The 21005-nt window shown below is 40.4% G+C and overlaps 1 protein-coding gene across 1 annotated transcript in view; it reads right to left on the reverse strand.

Moving 5' to 3' along the window:
* Positions 1–21005, reverse strand: part of LOC112959750 (cytosolic carboxypeptidase 6-like) — a gene marked incomplete at its 5' end in the record, with an annotated part of 175890 nt that overhangs the window by 148817 nt on the left and 6068 nt on the right. The gene's annotated exons all lie outside the window — the stretch shown is intronic.

Consider the following 21005-nt stretch of genomic DNA (forward strand, 5'->3'; position numbering starts at 1 on the left):
ACATTATGCATTCTTTGGGACAACTTATCCAATTGTGTTGCTGCAATCTAATCAAACACATTAACACTATCTCCCCTGTTAAGCTTATTGTTGATTGTCAATTATCCATGGTATTGGGAAGAGGAAATAAGTCTCAACAGAAAAGTTGATAAGGTGAAGGATATGTAAATTGTACCAAACATTCATTGTATCAAAAACATGTTTAGAAAGGTCAAGTTAAGATGTAGAATGAGGTCATCAACAAAGAGCTTTTCAAAAAAGATTAAGATCAGATCATTTCTGAATAATGTGGATAATTGGCAAGTGAATAATCAAGAATTGACTACACTGTGGTTTCTTTCTTTCACTGAGTGCATTCAAATGTATTGTTTCATCTCCTACTGTGATTTATAGTACTTTTATATTGACTCTATTATAAGATAGTCATGGCCTTCAAATCACATCGTTCCTTTAGGAACTCCATTATTCACACAGCAAATTCTACATGAAGACCCTCTATCTCATGATTTTTCTGGCAGGGAATTGCAATGAAGCATTGTCATAGTCAAACAAGGTGCTGTGCAAATGGGGTATTTGCAGACAGCACATTCAAAAGTATATAGAGACAATATTAAATTATTACCGACTCATCTATTCTATTGTGTCAAGTTCTCACATTAACAAGTTATTCTCAGTATTCAATGGCTATTTCTACAAAACCACATATAGCAGTTTCAGGGAAAATTGGAGCATTTAGCCCATCAAGCTCATCAAGAAGCTTTAATATCTGAACACTGTAGCTTGAAGTTTTGTGTTTTTCTTCAATGTACACAAAATATACACAAGCTTGGCACGTCAGGAAATTCCAATACTGTTTTGGAAACATATACAGAAAATCTGCATTGTAGCTTCCACTCTTTTTTGTCAAATAACCAATATCTCCTCCCTGCCAACACTCAGCTCAGGGTAAGGAATAACCACCATCACTTTCTTTTATTTAAAAAAAAGAAAGTAACAGCAATAAGAGAAAAACTGCTAACTGTGGTCTTTACGTACGTTTTACAGAGAACTCAATGTTGTTCTAGAGGCCAGGTATGCAAAAGAACAAAAAAAATTAAACTAAATCAGAAAAAACAAACACAGGCTTTCCAACTTAAAGGGACAAAGGTGACATTAAAGAAAATAATTTGAAGTGCAAGAAATGGAGTGAAACAACAAGGGTAGGATCTCTAAACATAAAACACTATCTTTAACCCTCTGTTCACCAGAAACATGCACCTCAATCTTTTTTCAGAGTTAGATCATTTAACCTGACAGGCCTGCTTGAGCATACAGAGGAAGTGCATGTGCCTGAAAGACAACACTTACAAAGCAGTGGGATGGCTTCTCCAGCGGTGCTGAGCAGGCATGTCCATCTACAAAGCTTAAGACATTTACATCAATCCGTCTATTCTATAGTATTTTCCTCAACTTTCATATTTAATTGCTAACAGCTTCATATTTGGAAGCAAGGTGGTATGAAAGAAACTTCCCATAAAAGCAGCAAGCCATGCTAAACATCCATCCAATCTGTGTTTTTCCTGGGATACCACCAACTCTCCTCCCTCCTTCAACATATCTAACGTCCTTAGCAAACAGCATGATATTAAGACAATATTCAAGTGATCCACTTATCTCCCCCAATAGTCCCCTCTCCCTTCTCACTCCCCTGAGCATAAAGACAAATTATATATGGTTTTTAAATTCATTCTTTTGGTAATAAAGGAGCTTATCTTATCGGTTATTGCATGCATTAAAACGCTGTCCCCTGGAGGTATCATTTTCTGCTATACCCTGTCCTTATTTTAGCATCTGTTAGATCCAGCCATATTGACAATCTCTCTGGGCACTAATATCTGACCCCTTGCCCTGAGGTAGGAATGCTAAGCTCCAGCTTTATCTGAGGAGCCTCCTTGTCCTGCAGTTGCTTCCAGAGGCAAATGAAGATCAGTTTGCCCGCAGGGTTTATTGATTGAGCCTTGTAAAGGAGGGTCACTGCAAGCTAAGCTAGGTCTTAGCCACTTCCACAGGTTCGCAGAGGAAAAACAGCAGAAATAGCTAAAACTACACAACCACACGTGCAAGATAGACATGCACATGGTTGTGTGTGTTATAAATGACCACACAGAGAACTTTCCCCTCTCTTAAAAACTCTCCCACCGACTCCCCTTTAAGCAGGCGGGGGGAGCAGGAGGAGGCACGGAGAAAATGATCCTACCCTAGCAGAGACTGCTGTGTGGCCACATATTTCCTCCTTACGCAGTGGCATTCATCAAGGGTCTCAAGTTACTTTTTGAGCACTGATAAATTCCCACCTGCAAGTTAGCAGCGTTAAAGCACACTGGGAGCTCCATGCATTAAGGGAGTGGTGGCAGCCAGCATGGCTGGGGTGACATCAAGTGGCTTCCACAGGACCTGTCCAGAACATGCAGTCCCTCACAGAGGCCCCACACCGGAGGAGTCACCTCCTGGCCCAAGATCCATTTACAAATGTCACATTAGGTGAAAACCAGAGGTTTCCCTCATCGCTCAGGAAGAAACCAGATCTGCAACTCAAAAAGGAAGCAACACGGCTCTCTAACACACAGCAGCAAAATTAGGAGTGTTACGTTTTAATAACGGTCAATTCTTGTGCTCAAGGAAGCACAGAGCCCTTAGAGAGGGCCCCATGAAACCCAGAAGGGCCAGGGCTCCTGAGGTGCTGCAGCAGCTACCAGCAGGGAGGCCCCTGGGCCCAGTGAGGGGGCGAGGCCATATCCAGGTGGGACCAACTAGACCTCAGTTCAAGACCCTCACCACCATGTCCCAGCAGGGCCTGTGCCTGGCCAGAAAATACAGGCCTAGGGATGATGCCAGCTCCTGGTGAGGATAGCCGCAGATCTAGGACCTCAAACAGAGACCAACCCAGCACTAACCCAGGCCCTGGGGAACCTGCTTCAATAATCACTTAAATTTCCACTGGTAACCCCTGATCCACCACGCAGGGCACTCGGGGACCTGCGATGGAAACACAAACGAGGCATTTGGGGTACCTGAGCCTAGGAAATTCTGAGGCAGGGCAATTAGGCTTAGGACATGGGGGGGGGGGGGGGGAAGAGACACACAAAACTGCCGATTAACTTGGGCACAGTCGCCGCTTTTCTTAAATCGGTGCTTAATATTTAAATTACTTTTCATGAACTAAGTCTGTTTGGAAAATACCAGGCAGATATTGGCAGAAGTCCTACATAAATATGTAAAAATATTTAATATTCTCATGGAAGGCGATGAAGACAACTCAATTACATTTAATAAAGTGCTGCTAAGCTCCAAAATTATGCAAGAGTATAACACATTAAAATCTGAGATAAACCAGATTTTTAAAGAAGCGATGTAAAAAAGTACCAATTTGAGAAGATGCAAAAATACAGGCTGAAGAATATGCAAATTATTAAAGCAGTGGAAAAATCTGTGCAGCTTATTTGAACACTGTTTTGTTCAATAAGCAGGTTTTCCCAAGTCTTTCTTTCCTGCATTATGCTTTTCCTGAGCATCCACCCTGCCCTAGCAAGCAGCTCTCTCATCCTGTATTCAAAGAGCTACGTGACCAGAAACCCAAACACATACCAGTCTCTCGCTCATCCTGTCTTCACCATCACACTATCAAAGCATTGGTTTCACCCTCCTATTTTCTTGCCCCATCTTGGCAGCCTGAGCACAGAAACATTCACTAACAAACATGGTTGTAGAATCTCGTCCTTCAACATGAGGAGCCAGTTTTGGATGTTTCGCTCCCATTCCACAGAGAGTCCTGTGGCACAAAGTCAATCAGCACGATCAAAAAACAGCAACTCCAAGTTAACATATAATATGCTCATCTTCCTCATCATTCACTACGTGACTTAGCTTTACGCACGGTCACGCTCCTTTAATCACATAACACAGACAAAAATCAGGACCCCCAACATTTAGTTCTTTCTAGTTACTCGAGACAAACACTATGGGACTTATATCACATATATCAGAAAGATAATTAAATTTTGGCCACCCCACAAGATGCTAAAGCTAGCTGTGCTTGCTGTCATATCCAGTAAGCTTAGTTCAACTGCACAACACATCTTGCTAGTGTTGTGCCATTTCCACACAGCAGAACAGAATTCTGGTTATGCACAGTATTGACATTCTTCAGACTGTATAACAATCTATGGTTCATAGTCATTATTATCTTAATATCAAAAAAATCTTTAGTGATATGGTGTAGTAAACCTTGATAATAAAACACAATCAATAAGTATGTGGAAACCAATAGGGGGTAACAGCACAAGAGAGGAAGTTGAGTTATAGCTCAAATAGCATTTTGTTATTGAATTATATTGAATTATATCATTTGTTGTGCAGAAATAGGTGTCAAAGGTGATTTACCTTAACAGAACAACAACAGGCACAAAAAAAATCTGTATGCGTTATAAAGAAATTTTCCTTTTGGCTTGAAGGTGGAAGAGCTTATTTTTCTGTGAAATGTAGTACTTATCCAATTCTCTAAAGGTGAAAATGCCTGTTTGAAACCAAACCTCACGGTATTATTAGAATGTTTTAAGTCTTGATGTAGTTTCTCAGTACTTTCTATTGGTCTAATGGTTCACAATTGATTTTTCTGGCCTCAGAAGCTGCTCAGATGCTGCTCCCTGCTCAGATTTAGGGCAGTTGTCAAGACCAACCCATTCTCGTCACTATATCTCTTGTCTTGCAAGCAAAAGAATATCTATTTCATATATTATACATACACAGTATGGACAATGCTTTAAACTCATTAAGAGAGTGCCTGAACAAATAAAGTTTGTTGCAAGACTGCTATATATAGATTGTGAAAACAGTTTTGGTTGAAGACCTTAATGCTCATTTCTGGAGACAGGCTCCCTCATTGACAGGAAAGTCAACAAAACAAAAGCTTTTCACCTAAGCAAAATACTAAACTCCTTCTCTCCAACACCAAGTAGAAAAGTTAAGAAACCGAAGTGTTGCTTCGTCCAAGTCACTCTCCTCATGCTGCATCAGAGCTGGCTAAATCAGTCATGCTGCATTACGTTACATGGCTGATTTAACCTCATATGATGAGTCACTGCAGTCAAACATCAGCAAAGAAATGTGCTACTTGAGAAGAAATTCAGGACAGGTGTCATGTGGTTAATGCCTTTTTGTAAGTAAATTCCTAGTATACATTAAAAAATATTATTTATCAACTGTAGCTGTTCAAAAAATATATAACCATCACCTTCATTCCTTATTGATTTCTGTTTCAAGGACTACTGTGAGTTTGGGACTTGGTTGCACTGGGCACCAGGTATCTGTAAAGGGAAGGAAAGTACCAATGTTCTTGCCATCCCACTACACCAGAGGAATCCAGGGAAAGGCAGTAGGAATCTGGCCTCAGGGCTCACAGTCCCCAAATTGTAACAGCTCTCTAAAACATCATAACATAGAATATAGCTTCCCATCTGTTTTTAAAGGCATGAGGAGAAAGGAGGAGAGCAAAGAGGAGAGTTAAGTGAAGATGTGTTGCTGTCAATGAATAAGATCAAGATCATAAGATCAAAGAACTCACATTTGAGTGACCCAGATGCCTCATTCTTTCCCCACTGTGCAGTGTTGTCTTAACAGACACAAGGATTTTGGCACGTGTTCCCAAAGTCTTCCCGCCTTAAAATTTTCAGTGCCCAAGCTTCCTATGTAACACTTAATACATGCTCCATGGAAAAGCAGATGAAGAGCATACAGTTCCCAAGCACGCCTTGGTATACCTTACATGGACCTTGCCCAGCTGCCTGAAATAGCTTCTCTTAAGAGGAAAATTTTTGTTTTGCTTTTCCAGACCATGCAGCATAACACAGCCAGTATGCCAGAGCTCACAAGTCACAGTATAATCCTAGAAAGCTACATAAATCATTCTCCCAATCTAAATTTCTTTTTCCCCCTGCCTTTTTTTCCCCCCACTTCCTCTCATTTGCTCTTAGATGGCTGGATAAATTTAGATTAATTGTAGGGCTGAAATGTTAGGTTGAAAGGAAGAGTTGTATTAATGCCCAATTTGGCTACTTGTTCCTATTGTAATTCAGGTACACTGAAAATAATAATAATTGTATCGGGGAAATATGCTCGAAAATGGATATAATCACTGTGCCTGTCACATTTTTGTTCTAAAGAAAAACTTTAAAAAAAAAAGAGTTCTTAAAAAGATATTGCAGTAGGTACCCTTAATGGGAATATCTCTAGGTAGCTGATCATCCCAGTTCACTGAAGTACCAGTTTGTTTTCAGTCTAAAATAAAGAGATTAAATAACATGCAAAAAATAAGATATTATTCACTACATTCTGCGTATTTCTTTACTTCATTATTACTTGGCAGTTTCTAGTTTAAGAAACCAGAGGATCAGACTTCTCCACATATTGCAGAACCTATTTAAGTACCACTTAATCACTTGTCGACAGCTAAATGAGTGCTCCAAAAAGATCTAGTCCTGTGCTCTTCACACGAGTATAATGTATCAGAACCCAGGTGCACTGCTCTTCTATAAAAGCAGAGTTAGCAGCAATTTTCCCTACTGTTAATTCTCATTTAAGCAACTTCCTAAAATAAGCATATTCTAATTGAGCTGCTTACAATATTTGACAGGATATTTTCCTAGACGAATCTTAAAGACTATTTCCCATTTCAAAAGTGACAGCTGAGAAAAAACAAGCGACAGAGTTCATCCAAGGCCATAAAAAAATCACATATTTGACAGAATTAATATGCATCTTGTAGATCAAGGACATAGGTGATCATTTTTAACAGTATTTACTTACAAGGCATATTAGTGAAGGAGAGGAAAATAATTTTCCCTTGCTTCACTACACACACTGACGTGAACAAGCAATCATTCAAATACTTTTAAGAGATGCAGTCTTGCTGTACAACTCTAAGTCACAGCAAAATAAATGTAGATTACAGCAGCAATAGAAAAGCTATAAATACACATACTCTGCCAGTCACATCTGGTGGTTTTTTTTAATATAAGATCATAGTATTGATGTATTTCTTCTTGCAGATGATTTAAACAGTTATTTAGGATGTCAAGATTAAAAATAGTCTTTTAAGGAGCAGGTAAAGGTAGGATTCTTTGATTTTCTTTACTACTACACTTTCTAAACATATATATTACCCGAGAAAAAAGTATGTCTTCTTACAGAATGTTAGACATTTATCAAAAATAAGGCCTTTCAAAAAAAGTAGTAAACTTAAAATAAATGTTATTATACGGGAAAACAAAAATCAAACAAACCACCAATTAAAAAATATTAAAACTGATCTAGCAAAATATTCAAGTTTGCAAAATTAGGACCAGCTTAAGTTTCCCTGAAGGAAACCCTGTGCCTCCCGCAAAGGTTGGTGGAGAAACCTCAGAAGAATTCAGATAGGAAAGGACCTCTGTGGGTCTCTCCCTCAATCCACTATTCCAGAGAAGGGCTAACTAAAGTTAGATCTAATTAAGTCAAGATGTCTTATTCCCAATGCTCTGCATGCTTGATTTCCATGGAATTTTAAAGAGAAAAAAATGTGATTTTTTTAAGGTTTGATAAGTGATCAAGCTTAGAAAGAAACATTGTATGTTGCAGGAAGCTGTTTTACAGCATTTTCCTTTCATTTTCAACCATCAACACAGCATTTAGAGACTACTATGGTTTACGTATATGAGAATGGAGGATTCAGTGTTCGTCTTTGGTATGACCTTATTTAAAGCTGTACAGGGTGACCAGAATATCAATGCACCAATTTTCCAGAGCCAACTACTGTACCTGATAAAGGCTATACATTATGAAGACAGTACAGATAGGCGAGGACTCCTGCCTTCCCTGCAAGGTACACAAGCTACTTCAACAAAATTGGTAATCATGAACCAAACTGCATCCTCCCATGCACACACGTAGCTTGATAGGAAGCTCAGAACTTTTCCTGCTACAACTAATAGTCTCCAGTAAGTTAATACCAAACTCTGTTTTGAGGCACCTTTGCAAAATCAGAAACTTTACTCCAATTTGTTCAGTGAATTCAATTAGAGAAGAACTTTCTACTCTGGAATGTCCTGCAGACCTGAACATTCATCTTTGCTTTTCCTGCAAAAAAGATTCTCACAGAAAAGAACCTTTCATCTCTGCACACAGTACAGAAATACTTTCTGCTAAACTTCTCCGACTTAAAACGAGTCAAAAACGTCTGTCCTTCTAGGATGAACTCTACTTTCTTGCCTTTCTCTTGGAAGCCTGTTTGCATTTTGGATGCAAAGTCTAAGGAAGACTACAGCAATGTTGGTAAATAGCATTTGGTATGCTGTGCAGGATAAATTAGCACGTTGTGTTCTGCCTTTAAAGGACAGCTAGTATTTAGGACCTGTTCTGGCAAGCTCTGGAGGCAAGTTGGACCGATGATGGAAATTAAGTGATGCAAATCCAGAAGTGAACCTTCTTGATAGAGGTTAGAGGGTTTTTGTTATTGGTTTGTATTTTTAAAGAGAGAATCTCCCCCATCTCTCTGAAAATCTCAAGTAGAGGAGAATATTTGGCAAAATTTTTGTCTGTACTAAGTGTATGGTATTATATGTGCCAAGTTTAACAGTCCAAGAATCTGGCCTAATACATATTTCTTAAAATGAACAATCCGTGTTGCACTATTATTAAAAAAAGTAGTATCAGACTGAGACAAAGTAAGAGATATATCCTGTCTAGCTTTAAACCTTAAAGCAGCGCTAGCAAATGCAACTTTTTAAAAGCAAGACTTTCCAGAACAGTATATAAAACAACTCATCTTTGTTAGGAGACAAGGATCATTTTTCTTGCAAGAAACTAACTCCATCCAAACAGAAGAGGAAAGGAGATAGATCATTCAATATTTTAGGAGACACAAGGAGATCTGTGTGAAAGCTACGATAGAAGGAGACATGAAGATGAGAGTTGAGGATTGAAACAAAGGGAGATGATACAAGCAGGTGTTACTGTAAAAGGATTCTCACATTCAAAACTGCACCTGACTTTCCTAAAAACAGGCAGGTCTGTAAATTATAGCTGCCAAAATAAAAGGATATGTTTAAGCAGATTTTTCTTCAGCACACACCAAATCTTCTGTTTAGCATGATGAACTTCAAAAGCCAAAAATCAATCTTGGAATAACATTATATTGTGCACAAAATGATTTATCAGAGCCATAGTCAAATGCCAAAACCAGTTCTGATGGAATGTGCAATTGCTTACCCTAGACAACACTTGCTGTCTAAACACATAGAGATTTTGTAGCTAGAGAGCAATTTAATTATTACTTTTTAATCAGCACAGTCATCTCATTAATATGAGCCAAAAGGAACTTGACCTAACATAATATATTATGTTAGACGTGAACGAAAGAGCATTTCTTTCTCATGAGCAACCATTTTCAATTAAAATGTCCACATTTGGATTTCAGCTTATTGCAAGGGACTTACACTGGCTAATAACCTCACTTTCCTAAGCTAGGCAAGCTTATGTGAATAAAAGATCAAAGTTAACTGTAATTATTTCTTTAGACAATCACATACTATGTATGTACTTCAGAAAAGCACTTAAGAGGACTGGGTGCTAAATCCTCTCAGTTATATCCTTGCATCCCACTAGAATAAACATTGTGTCAGAATGACTCAATTCTATCTTTAGACTCCTTAAGGTTTATCTTACAGATGATCTTCCACTTTTGTTATTCTTTGAGCTTTCTAAGCAGATCTATAAACTGGGGTCACTTATAGGCAGAACTTCAGCACAAAATAAGGATAACTTTTTCTTGCACAGGTGGCATCAGAAAAAAAACATTTTGTTAGCTTCAAGGACTTGTGAAATTTCATATATATATATATATATAGAGAGAGAGAGAGAGAGAGAGAGAGAGAGAGAGAGAGAGAGAGACTAAAGACAAACAAGTCCTTTAAGAACAAGAAAGCAGACTGCTAAATGGACTGCCACGAGTACACATTTTCCTTGTGCAATCCCAAGAAGCTAATGCAATAAGTAGCAGTATCTAGAAGTTTGGCGGAGAAAAAGAGGTCATCACATGTTTGGCAACACATCATTAACTTGCTAATTATGCACTAATGGACATCTGATATTTCAAAACCACTACTTGATGCAATTATGTTCCACTTGCCTACATTAAAGGGAAGATGGAATAGCACTACATCATCCACCTGCTGCATTTTTGTACGTTTTCTAAAGCCCACTTAGATAAGAATAAATGAATCTGTTCTACCCACTGCTGACATCAGGCAACATAAGTGCAGTAGTTTTCTTATAAAAATGAAAAAGATAAAATCTTTCATCAGAAACCAGTCTTAAGTATTTGAAATAGCTCCTTACTGAAAGCTTCAAGAGCCCTAGGGTAATAAATTACAAGGTTACAGACTAACTCTCTGCAGTTATGCCAAATTCTGCCGAATGCCTATGTTACTCCGAGGTCAACAATAGCTGAATGGATGCTAACTTAACAGTGTTTCTGTGTTTTATCCCATGACTAATTAAGCACAAATGTTTACTCCAAGGTGGGGTGCTCATTCAGCAATGACATGGTTAGCCATGGTAGACCAGGCACAGGAGAAATTGCCAGTTTTCAATTGCCAGCTAAATTCTGGCAATTGGCAGCTAAAGAGCAAACCCAAATCTACCTGAAGAGCAGCTGTGTCCTATCTCACTTCTGGGTGCTATTAACACCACCTTGCTTCTCGTGCTGAAAATGTTTCTCCTCTGGAGTATGCTGCTCTAATAAAACAGACACCCGCTTCCATGTAATTGATTACGTGCTGCCTGTCTGCATGCATGGCAGATGCTGTACCAAGCAAACCAAGGATTTGTTGTCTGGATATCCAGCAGAAGACTGAACTCAAAAGTCATCAAGGAAGCCTGGTCTTCTTTCGCACCGATAATAGGGTCTTTATGCTGGCAATTACGTATAGCAGATGCAAGGGAGGAAGGTAGCTCTCTTAGAACATAAATGAAATCCCACCAGAAAAGGCCTGTTTACATTCCAGCCTCAAAATGATTTTTTTCAGTTACTGGCAACCCCAGATAATTTTGCTATAAAGATTTACCTACAGCTGGGGGAAACCTTAGATCAAAATCTTATGTGAAGCTCTACAGTGCAGTGAGATAGCCTCAGGGTGCAGGATAGTACATGTAAATTCTGGAAAGCTTTAAAGCTCTGAGTTCATACAAAGCAATTTTGAGTACATGATGGTCCATAGCAACATGCTGTTCTTGAGTGGACAAAGTATAAATATAGTAAATAAAGTTAATAGGCTTTGTACCACGCATCTTGTTCTGGTTTGCAGACAGTGCTGCTAGACTGATTCCTTTACTGTGGAGTTGTTCAGGACCTTTCTGATCCAGTTCATTCCTATTTACATAAATGTAGGTTTTTAGGGGGACTGTCACAAGACCTACGTTACTATGAGCAAGCACTAGCATAGAACTGAAAGGGACTGCTTGGATCAGTTCCTTCCTCCACTACCCCAAATAATCATTTAAGAAATGCTAAGATCAGGTAGGCCTCTTGCAAAAACTTCTTTACCCTTTTTTTCTTTGCTCCTTAATACAAGCTTCTCAAAACCTGTCTTACCTACCAAGATATTCCTGCTCTTAGGAAAGGCAACCCTCAACTGTGATTGAAGACAGCCCTCCTTCCTCCTGGCCTGCATTGCTCAGGTGCGCAGACACCCACACATTGCCACGATGCCTCTTCTTATGGATGCAAGCCCAGCAGATTTACCATTCCCATCAGGAACCCAAACAGACACAGAGTATTTTGCTAACAAAACATTTTAAAGTGCAACTCTTCTCTCTGACACACAATCCATAATCACCCACTCCACTTTTTGGCTGTCCTTTCTTTGCAGAGGAAAAAAAAAAAACATAGAAGAGATATCTGATTTTTAATCAGCAAATTTAGAATACTGCAGTCATCTCATGAGTGCAGGAACTAGTTAGAACATCATCTCCCAGCAGCTCCTGTCTAAAGTGTAAAAGGTCCCTAGTGCACAAACTCCCTTTCTTGGCACCAGCCTCTTAAGTTACATCAAAAAAAAAAAAAAAAAAGTGTCCTACTGATATTTTAGGTAAATTGCACAGATTTATTTTGTGTTCTAGCTCAAAAATAGCCAAATGCATGATTCCATATGTTTGTAACCTTTCCCCAATCTGTGGTGGATTGTTTTATAAGCACTTGCAGGCAGCTGATACACAGAGATTGCTCACCCCTTCCAGCAAGAGCAGCCTCCTAACTCAGAGCCTGTTACCCATATGCAAGCCTGGGTCCTCTCCAGTCTGCTCAAGAAGTCTCCTGCCTCTTGAAATATTCCAGAAGTTCTCATTTAATCACAGCAGCTATAAAGTTCATCCTTATTATTTAACATATGGTTCACAAAAAAAAAAAAAAAAAAAAAAAGAGGAATGTTCACAATGTTGGGAAATTAAGGGAATAGAGAAAAAAGGCAAAACAAAAAAGAGTCACACTGGAAGAGGAGAAGCTTAAAGGAGGATTAAAGGAACAGGATATGTATTCAGCTAGATAGATCTGAGATAGCTTAGTTACTGAGTTACTATGATGAACTTTTCCAAGGCTTTTTACATGTTCATTCGTAGCTCACCTGCCACTATTAGCTGTGAAAACACAGGTCCTACACTATGGTACATGTGGCAGGTGATGCCACTTGCACATTTTGCAGCTCCAGGTGAATATGCTGCTCATTGTCATTGGTTGCAGACATACTGAGACATAAAACCATCACTTAGATGTACTCTCATGAAGGACTAGAAGAACCAGGTTTGAACCAGACAAAAAGATAAGGGAATTTAGTACTGTCTTTGTACTCCTGGAAAAGTACACTTTTCCAGGAGTGCAGGAACCCACGGAATGGTCTCTCTAAGAAGAATCTATAGGAGCACTACAGCAATTGTGCGTTTGGAGAGGGCATTAGTAGATATAGCACAAAGCACTGGCTGTGCAGTGCCTGCAAAACAGCTCTCCCTTTAGCTCTACTTTTGTTTCATTTATTCAACATTAAAGGCAGATACCTGTGGGCTTAGGAAAAGGGCACTAAAGGGTCTATAGTTCACCCCTACATAGCTCGAAGCAGCACAGTGAACACTGCCCCAGCATGTGAAGCTGTGCTGACCATCACACAGAACTCCCTCCACTCCAGAATGAGGCTGGAGTTGGTTTATGCTCAAAGAAAAAGTTTGGAAAACTATTATTTAATGCTTTCTTGAGAATACTCAAGTTGCTAGGGACTGAACTCCCCCATTTGGCTTTTCAGAGACTCAAACCTGCCGCCTGCTTTCACTTGCTTCCTATTTGCTCACTCTAGCCGTGTGCTCCATTTTCAGAGATCTAGGTGCAAACTAATTTGTATTCTCTGCCTGTCTTAGGGCTGACCTTGGTGCTCTCTGCCTCTTGCTTGCTTTCTATCTGCCCAAGACACTTCCTCCAACGTTCTGTTCTTTTCCTGCATCAGCCTGCACTAATCCCATCTTTGAATCCCTCCACTGGCTTCGTTTCGCCTACCACACTAAATCCAAGCTTCTTCCTCCCTTCTCGCAGAAGCCTAATCCCCCCAGCATCTTGGCTCTCATCTTCTCCTCCTCTCGTTCTCCCTCTGCTCTTTTTAAGCCTCCCAACGAGCTTCTATCTTTTGCTCACTCTTGTCAAAGTCTCACCTTCCATGCAATCCCTTATACACACAGGACTGCTGTTCCCAATGTACCCAAACACGCTCATTCCACCCACAGCATTCCAAGGATGTCCAAAAAAACCTGTTCTTTTTTGTCTTTCTGTTGTTGTTGTTACAATTTGTTGGTGAATTATTTGAGGAAAAAAAAAAAAAAGAAAGTGTGCCACTAAGATCAGACCTTGGTGATGCGATTCGAGCCAGACATTGCTTGCTTGGATGCAATATCCACCGCTGTACTCATCTCACAAGAGCACTGAAGCAAGGACTGTGATTTCCTGTTTTGTGAGGTACAGACCACACTGTCAGGGCCTAATAAACACTGAGCAGTGTTTTGCTTTCCTGTAATTAGTTGCATGGTTTGACCCATATTGCAAAAAAAAAGGAGTCACAAAAGACATGTGTGGGATTCTTGCTATCTTCAATAACTGATAAAATTTAGCAGCATACAAGGAATGCTTAAAGAACAATAAATCTTCAAAGACATCATCATAACCTTAAAGAATCCTACTTTAAGGATTATATACCCTACTCAGTAAGAGAAAGGAAATGTAGAAAAGTTTCTGGCCAAATTTTTCTTTACATTATACAAACGCTGGCTAGGACTTGTGAGGAAGAGGGGAACAGAGTTTAAAAAAAAAAAAAAAAAAAAAAAGCACAGAAACAAAACCAAAAACTTGGCTTTTGCCTTGTCACACCTTGCACTTGTTTTTGTAATTCAAGCTCCCCGAGTCTTTTCCCAGTGGATGACTGTTAGTTTCACTTATTGCAGAAAGAGTCAGGAACTCCAGAGGCAGAATTAAACACAGGGAAAGTAACCTAAGCAACAACACATAAAATGGAAATGTTTTCACACTATCAGCATGGACAAGGAACATTTTTCACAACATATCAAATAGCAATAAGCTTCTCTTTGCATGGTATAACATAAAATAGACCTAGTCCTAAGTCTAGCTTCCAAAACACACAGCTAGGCAGTCATGCCAATATGTCATATTTGATCACATAACATCCCACCCATCAGCTTTAGTGGGGCTGCTTATCACCTCTAGTCAAATGACAGCTGATCTTCCCAACCTTGCTTGCTAATTTGGAAGTATAAAAGGATCCTTTCCACAAGACACCAACATTCACATCAAGCCTTTCTTAAATACTCCTTTAAGCTTCTCTTTCTGCAGGAGAACCACAGAAGGCAAGTGCCACTTTATAACTAAGTACAAAAAGATAAGGAAAAACAGATGTTGGGAGGGTCTGACAGAGGGAATGGCAGCAGTCGTCACTGGGATGCTTCGGCACATTTAACTGCTCCAATATGAGCTAGATGCATGTTACCTGAAGGAAGACTGTGCAGTTGCAGCTCTGGTAATGTTGTCTGCAGGATACTTATTTTAAGAGAAAGGAGCAAGAAGAAATGAGCAGAGTCTCAGCAGACAAGAGATGAACATCTGGTCTGAGACAGACGATCCTTCTGGAGGTGATGGTCATGCAAACCACCTGTCAGTACCAGCTCACAACAAAGAGCGTGTGCAGCAGATGATACCTCGACTCACGCTGCCTTTTAAATGGGATCCACTAAGGAATAAGTGTGCCATTTTCCTCTGCAGCAGGTTTGTTTTGTGACACACTGGCCTTGGCTGGGCTATTCTGCTGAAGAAATGCAGAGTTCCTGAAGCCAAAGGCTTTAGAAGGTGGGACACGCTGCCTGCCAACTCCCTCTCAGGGCACAGAGGCTCCCAACTCATCCGAGATCAGTCACAGCTCTTCAGGCAATCTGCCACCTCAGTCCCACTCAGACACCAGCCAAACATCATTAGGAAAACTACAAACTCATCCACTCAAAGAAGGGAAAAATATACATAGTGCAATCAAATTTCTGCATCTGTTTGGGCTTTGATTTGCAGTCACTTTATGAAGTGAATGAAATATAATCTCAGAGCATCCAGTAATGCATGGGAAATATCAAGGAACCCTGAACTATGGCATTAGCCACAAGCAGGTGAGCAATTGTGTGAGATGTCTTTTATTGTGTCCAAACAGCACAGCAGCTAGAGATTTCATAGCACCTGTAAAATCAACGGGTACTGATACACCTCCAGAATTACATAGAACTCAGGAGAGAGAAAATGGAGACGGGAATGATAGGGAAGATGGAAATAAAGCTTATGTTGAGAGGAAGATATTAAAGGTTTTCATGATCAGGAGGGATGATAGAGGACAGCAATTCCCAAGCTCCTTGAGAAGATGTGACAACCATCACTCAACTCTGGGATCAAATTATAGCTTTATCTAGATTTCCTGTTACCATCATTAACACATTGCAGCTGAGGATTACCACAGAGTTCAATTGCATTTCCAAAGGCAAAACTGCACAGTTTCTCTCAAAAAAGGTTTTCCAATAATTCCAATAGGGACATGTGTGTTCCATCAGATCTGATATCAATAGAGTTGATGCTTCACTTCAAAGTCTGCATGTAAATTAGAAAGAAGGGCAAATAAAAAAAAGAAAGGTACAGTGCTGAACAGAAACTCCAGGGATGAGGAAAGGTCTCCTGCCCTTCCCCTTCCCTACACCCACGTACTGCTGAACGCTCCCAGCCACATGTCCTGACAGCACAGACATCTGGATGAGAGGAACAACAAGCTGGGAAACCTCATACCCTAGCAAGCCTGTCAGCCCCATAGCTCTGAGCTGAATTCTGCAGATGTTAATGCTTAGCATGGTTTGAATTAAGACTCCTGCTTCTGAGTGGCAGCTGAATCAGCTCTCCAAATCCATCAGCCTTTGTCTGCTGCCACTAACAAGGCCTGCACAGGAAATTTTGACTGAGCTATTTGATGAGAAGTTAAACACCCATGAAAGGTCGAATAAGAACAAAAATTGCCATCCACTACCAAAATGTTCAAGCTTACATTTGTGCAGAATAAAGGCTATTTACTGCTCCTCCATGCAATGTAGCACTTGGCACCACAGGTCCGAGACATACTTCTGTGAGCCCAGGATGGCTCTCTGCTTCTTCCCAGCAGATGTGCCTGATCACTGACCACTGTGGGCAGCCAAGATGGTGCAGGCAAAGCTTCTCCTGCTGAGCATTCATAAGAGCTTCATCCCATGGGATATTTTTTGTGATTTAAGAACAGCTAAGCTCACGTTGCCACTTTGAGTAGAAGAGAATGTCATAGAAGTGCCCCATAGACTATTTCCACAAAAATTTTAGCAAGTCATCTCCAAAACTACTACCTTTCTGTCAAATTTGGTTATCTGATAACAACCACTGTCTCCAGAAGTTATGACAACACACCCACAAAAGGGAGGAATAAAAAAAAAAAGTCATGGGAGCAAAGTCTTAAGGACTCCAAGTTGAAGTACTTAGGCTGAGAACTTGACAGGTGCTGCCCACACAAGTACAGTTCGTATTACTGCTATCCAGTGGAGCAAGAAGTACATATCTCAGCTGGCAGCCAAATCTAAGTTGTTTCTGAGCCAGCCATCACATAGAGGTAACTCATTGCTGAGGTTTTTTGCATGCATTGTTAAAGTTGAACTATTGCTTCAAGGAACTGAGCAGAAAACCAACAAAATCGAAACAGACTCGTACACGGGAAAGGAAATACACCAACAAATACACTACATGGGGCCTCACCTTGTCAAGATTTTGGGATGCATAGCCTTGAGGAAGCAGTAAATAAATAAATAAAAATCACCTTTTGCCACTTGCTCCAAGAAATTTCACAATCCTCTAAAAAGGCACCGTGGAGTAGCTTGTAACGTCAAAGCTGATAAGCAGCTCCTGGATGGAGGACAAGGCAGCTCACCGTTTTGCACTGTGATATTTGGCTTTGAAACAAATCAACAACATTAGTAGCAAAGGAACTCATTCATTAAAGGAAAAGTCTTTCTGCTCACATTCCTTGCCCAGGCCTCCCTGGGACTGCAAAAATCCAGTCTAGCCACAGAGGAAGGAATCAAGGGAGATGATTCTGATAGAAACAGGCACCATTTGATTTACCCTCAGAAACTATACAGGTTATCCAACTAGCCAGATTATGAGAACACATGGAAGGGAGCACTGATTTTTGGGTTGATTTTTTGTTCACTGCACCTCTGCCAGATGTTTTCAAGATGAACTCAAAATATTGTCACAAGGGGTGGCAATGGTGGAGGAAGATACTATAATGAATGGAAACCCCAGACCATTCCTGAACACCTAAAGCAAAATGCATTCTCCCATATATTCCTAGCAACCTCTCATGCACACAGCAGGATATTCAAGCCAAAACTGGCTGGAAAAAGCAAAGGATAAAATATCTTTCTTTCTAGGATATTAATTTGTTTCTCTGCAGAGGCTAAGAGTGTTGAGAGGGACAGAGAAAGCCAGGCAAAGAAGCTGTAGGAATGCTTATTGTCCTAACTTCAACAAAAGTTTTTATGCACTTTTTAATTTTTAATTCCCTAGTTAGATTTTACTAAGGGCTCTTCTGGACAGGGATCAGTGGAATTCCTAATCAAAACCATGACAAGAAAAAAAAAGCGTACAGTTTCTGCTTCTCTGCATGAAATATTTAGGGTAAAATCCCATGAGCTGCAGTATAATGACATCACATTAATGGAAAGGGGAGAAAAAAACCCTCTAACAATTAAGATCAGCCTTGCTGAGAAAACGCACAGGAAATTGTCAAGCTGTCACTTACACATCAACCACAGCACGTTGGGCAGTACTGCAGGCTACTGTAAACCCATTTGTCTCTCTTTAATGGGCTGCATCAGGAAACAATAAAGCCTATAAACTGAAGGAGGAATTTTTTGTTTGCTTTTCAGCACAAGGGTAACATCAATTAAAGAGACACTGTGGTACCACCCATAGCTGCCTTCAGAGCCCATCCCCAGTTTGCAGGCTGGCTCTCCCTGCTCTAACACCTGCACAAGCTTGAAGCAGCTCTGAAAAAGTCAGCAAAGCTACCCCAACACGAGCGAGAAAGGAGCTGAGCTTCATGCATGTTTAGTTCTCTGACAAAAATAAAGAATACAATTTGCATAGACCAGCAAGGAAAATTCTTTCCACCTTCTGCATCACCAACAAAATTGCCAGCTAAGGTCTGGCTCTGGAGCCGCGGCTGCTGATACGATAACGCGCGAGGCAGAAAGAACACAGCTTGAATTTTAGATGCCAGGTTGAGCGTGCAGCACTGGCAGGTACAGAAAACTTGTTTTGACTTTAAAACTGAGCAAATCTGATCTGGAAGTTCACTGATGAAGAATAAATATGGAAGAAACTGATTTCAAATTGTGTCTTTTGAAAGGATGAGTTGACAGGATAAAAAATAGCAAATGCAATAGGTACCCGACTGCCATTGTTCTGTCTGTTTAAGCAGAGATTGCTGCAATGTTCAGGAGCTGCATAAAAGACTTTGCAATATGCAATCAAGTCACAAGTCTGAAAACACACCCAGAAACATCTAGTAACTTTCACAAGTGATAAGAGCTGGGCAGATAAAAGAAGTAATTATATCTTCTTTGAAACCCTAGTTATTTTTAGGGCTTTAATCCAGGGCCCGATTCTTCTACTTTTCTACCCACCAAATAGCAAAAATAATTATGGGTAAATGATTATGAGGGCTGTAGTCAAATTAAGTTAAATCCGTGCAGAGTTGAGGGAATCAGATTTTGGCCCAAGAGACTGGAGATGGGAAAGAGCATCTCTGACCAACTGTGGCATCATCAGTGCCTAAAAAAGCATCCATTTAGCATCTCTGCTTGATGCACCCAGCCCAGAGCTGGAGGCTAAGCTTTTCTCACTGTGATATTTAACCAGTGGCCTGTCTCCAGGGCAGCACTAATCAGGCCAACCGAGTTAGATTATAGTCTGACGCAGAGAAATACAGATGGCTATTAAGGGTTGGACTGCAACCAACTCATTCACAAATGCTATCAGGCTAACAGACACCAGCCATTTCTGGGAAAATCCCAGAAAAGAGGGTAAAAGTGAAAATATTTCTTAAGCAGCAGGTTTCTAGTTTGATCCTCCACATCAAAGCCTTCTGTAATTACAAAGCTTGGGAACAGCTCCGTATACTGTTCATGTGTTTTTCTTTACTATTCCCATAGTCTATAGAAGGTCAGAAAGATGAAGAGCTGATGCAGGAACCTTTCTGATTCCTGAATATTGTGCTGTGCTCACGCCAGGGTTGCAGAGAGTTGCATAAGCAATACCCAGATGCCTGGGCATAAGGAAGCACACAAGTCAGAGGCACTGAAGTTTTGTTTGCTCTGGCAGGCTCCGAGGGATCTGACAGTCAGAAGAGAGCCCACATGTGGTCATCACTGCTCCCAATAAGTACCAGCATATGTCAGGTTTGGTCTCGCACCAGAATGTGTCATATTTAGGTTGCATTTCGTCTTCAGCATTTCACTGCAGTTCCCAGCTCCTGACGTGCAGATACTCTCGCTCAGCCTAATGCTCTCAACCTTGTTCAGTCAAGTAGGAAACATTGATTGCTCCTTTCTAGCTGCTTCCTACCCAGCCCCCACAGGGCTTGCTTGTGCCACCAGTTAAAAAAATGCAATGCAAAAAGCCACTACAAGGAGGATTATTATACCAGATCTGATATTTTTTTGAATATGTGATTCTTTGAAAGAAGCCAAGTTTCATTCTACCTTTTTTTGTTGAGCCTTTTTCTCAGAGGCAGGACATTAAAAAAATTAGACGCAACACATCTTGGAACATGACAGTATCAAAGGACACTTAAATGGAAAAAATGGACTGTAAGTAAGTGAGGAATGGCTTAGCCAACTGTGCTAGAGCATTGCTTCTGCAGAGGGACACATGGGGTCTAAGCAAGGCTGTGGAAGACAGCCATGGACACGATGCTCATGAGGTGCTGCTGGAAGACCATAGGGAGAGAAGGGGGGAAAACACCTTGTGCAGTATCAGACTTGCAGGTTTGATCAGAATCTAAGCTTCCTAGAGGCTGGAACAGCTCCCCAAGACATCCTGTCCCAACAATAAATTGTCCGAAGATCATCACTTGCTGCAAACCCATCCAGCAACAGAAAACAGAAAAATAGCATATTAAGGTGATTCTGAGGCAACGCAGGGCAACGTCCCTGGCACAAGGGATATTGATCCAGATGTGATGCAGTGTACTGGGGGACTATAGCTGGAAGGCTCTCACAAATGGGGTAATTTGCAATGATTATGCACAAGCCTTATACCATAACATCACCAGTGAAGTTATGTT

This window comes from Nothoprocta perdicaria, unplaced genomic scaffold (genome assembly GCF_003342845.1).
Source record: "Nothoprocta perdicaria isolate Ctin4 unplaced genomic scaffold, notPer1 scaffold_0, whole genome shotgun sequence".
Taxonomy (NCBI): domain Eukaryota; kingdom Metazoa; phylum Chordata; class Aves; order Tinamiformes; family Tinamidae; genus Nothoprocta; species Nothoprocta perdicaria.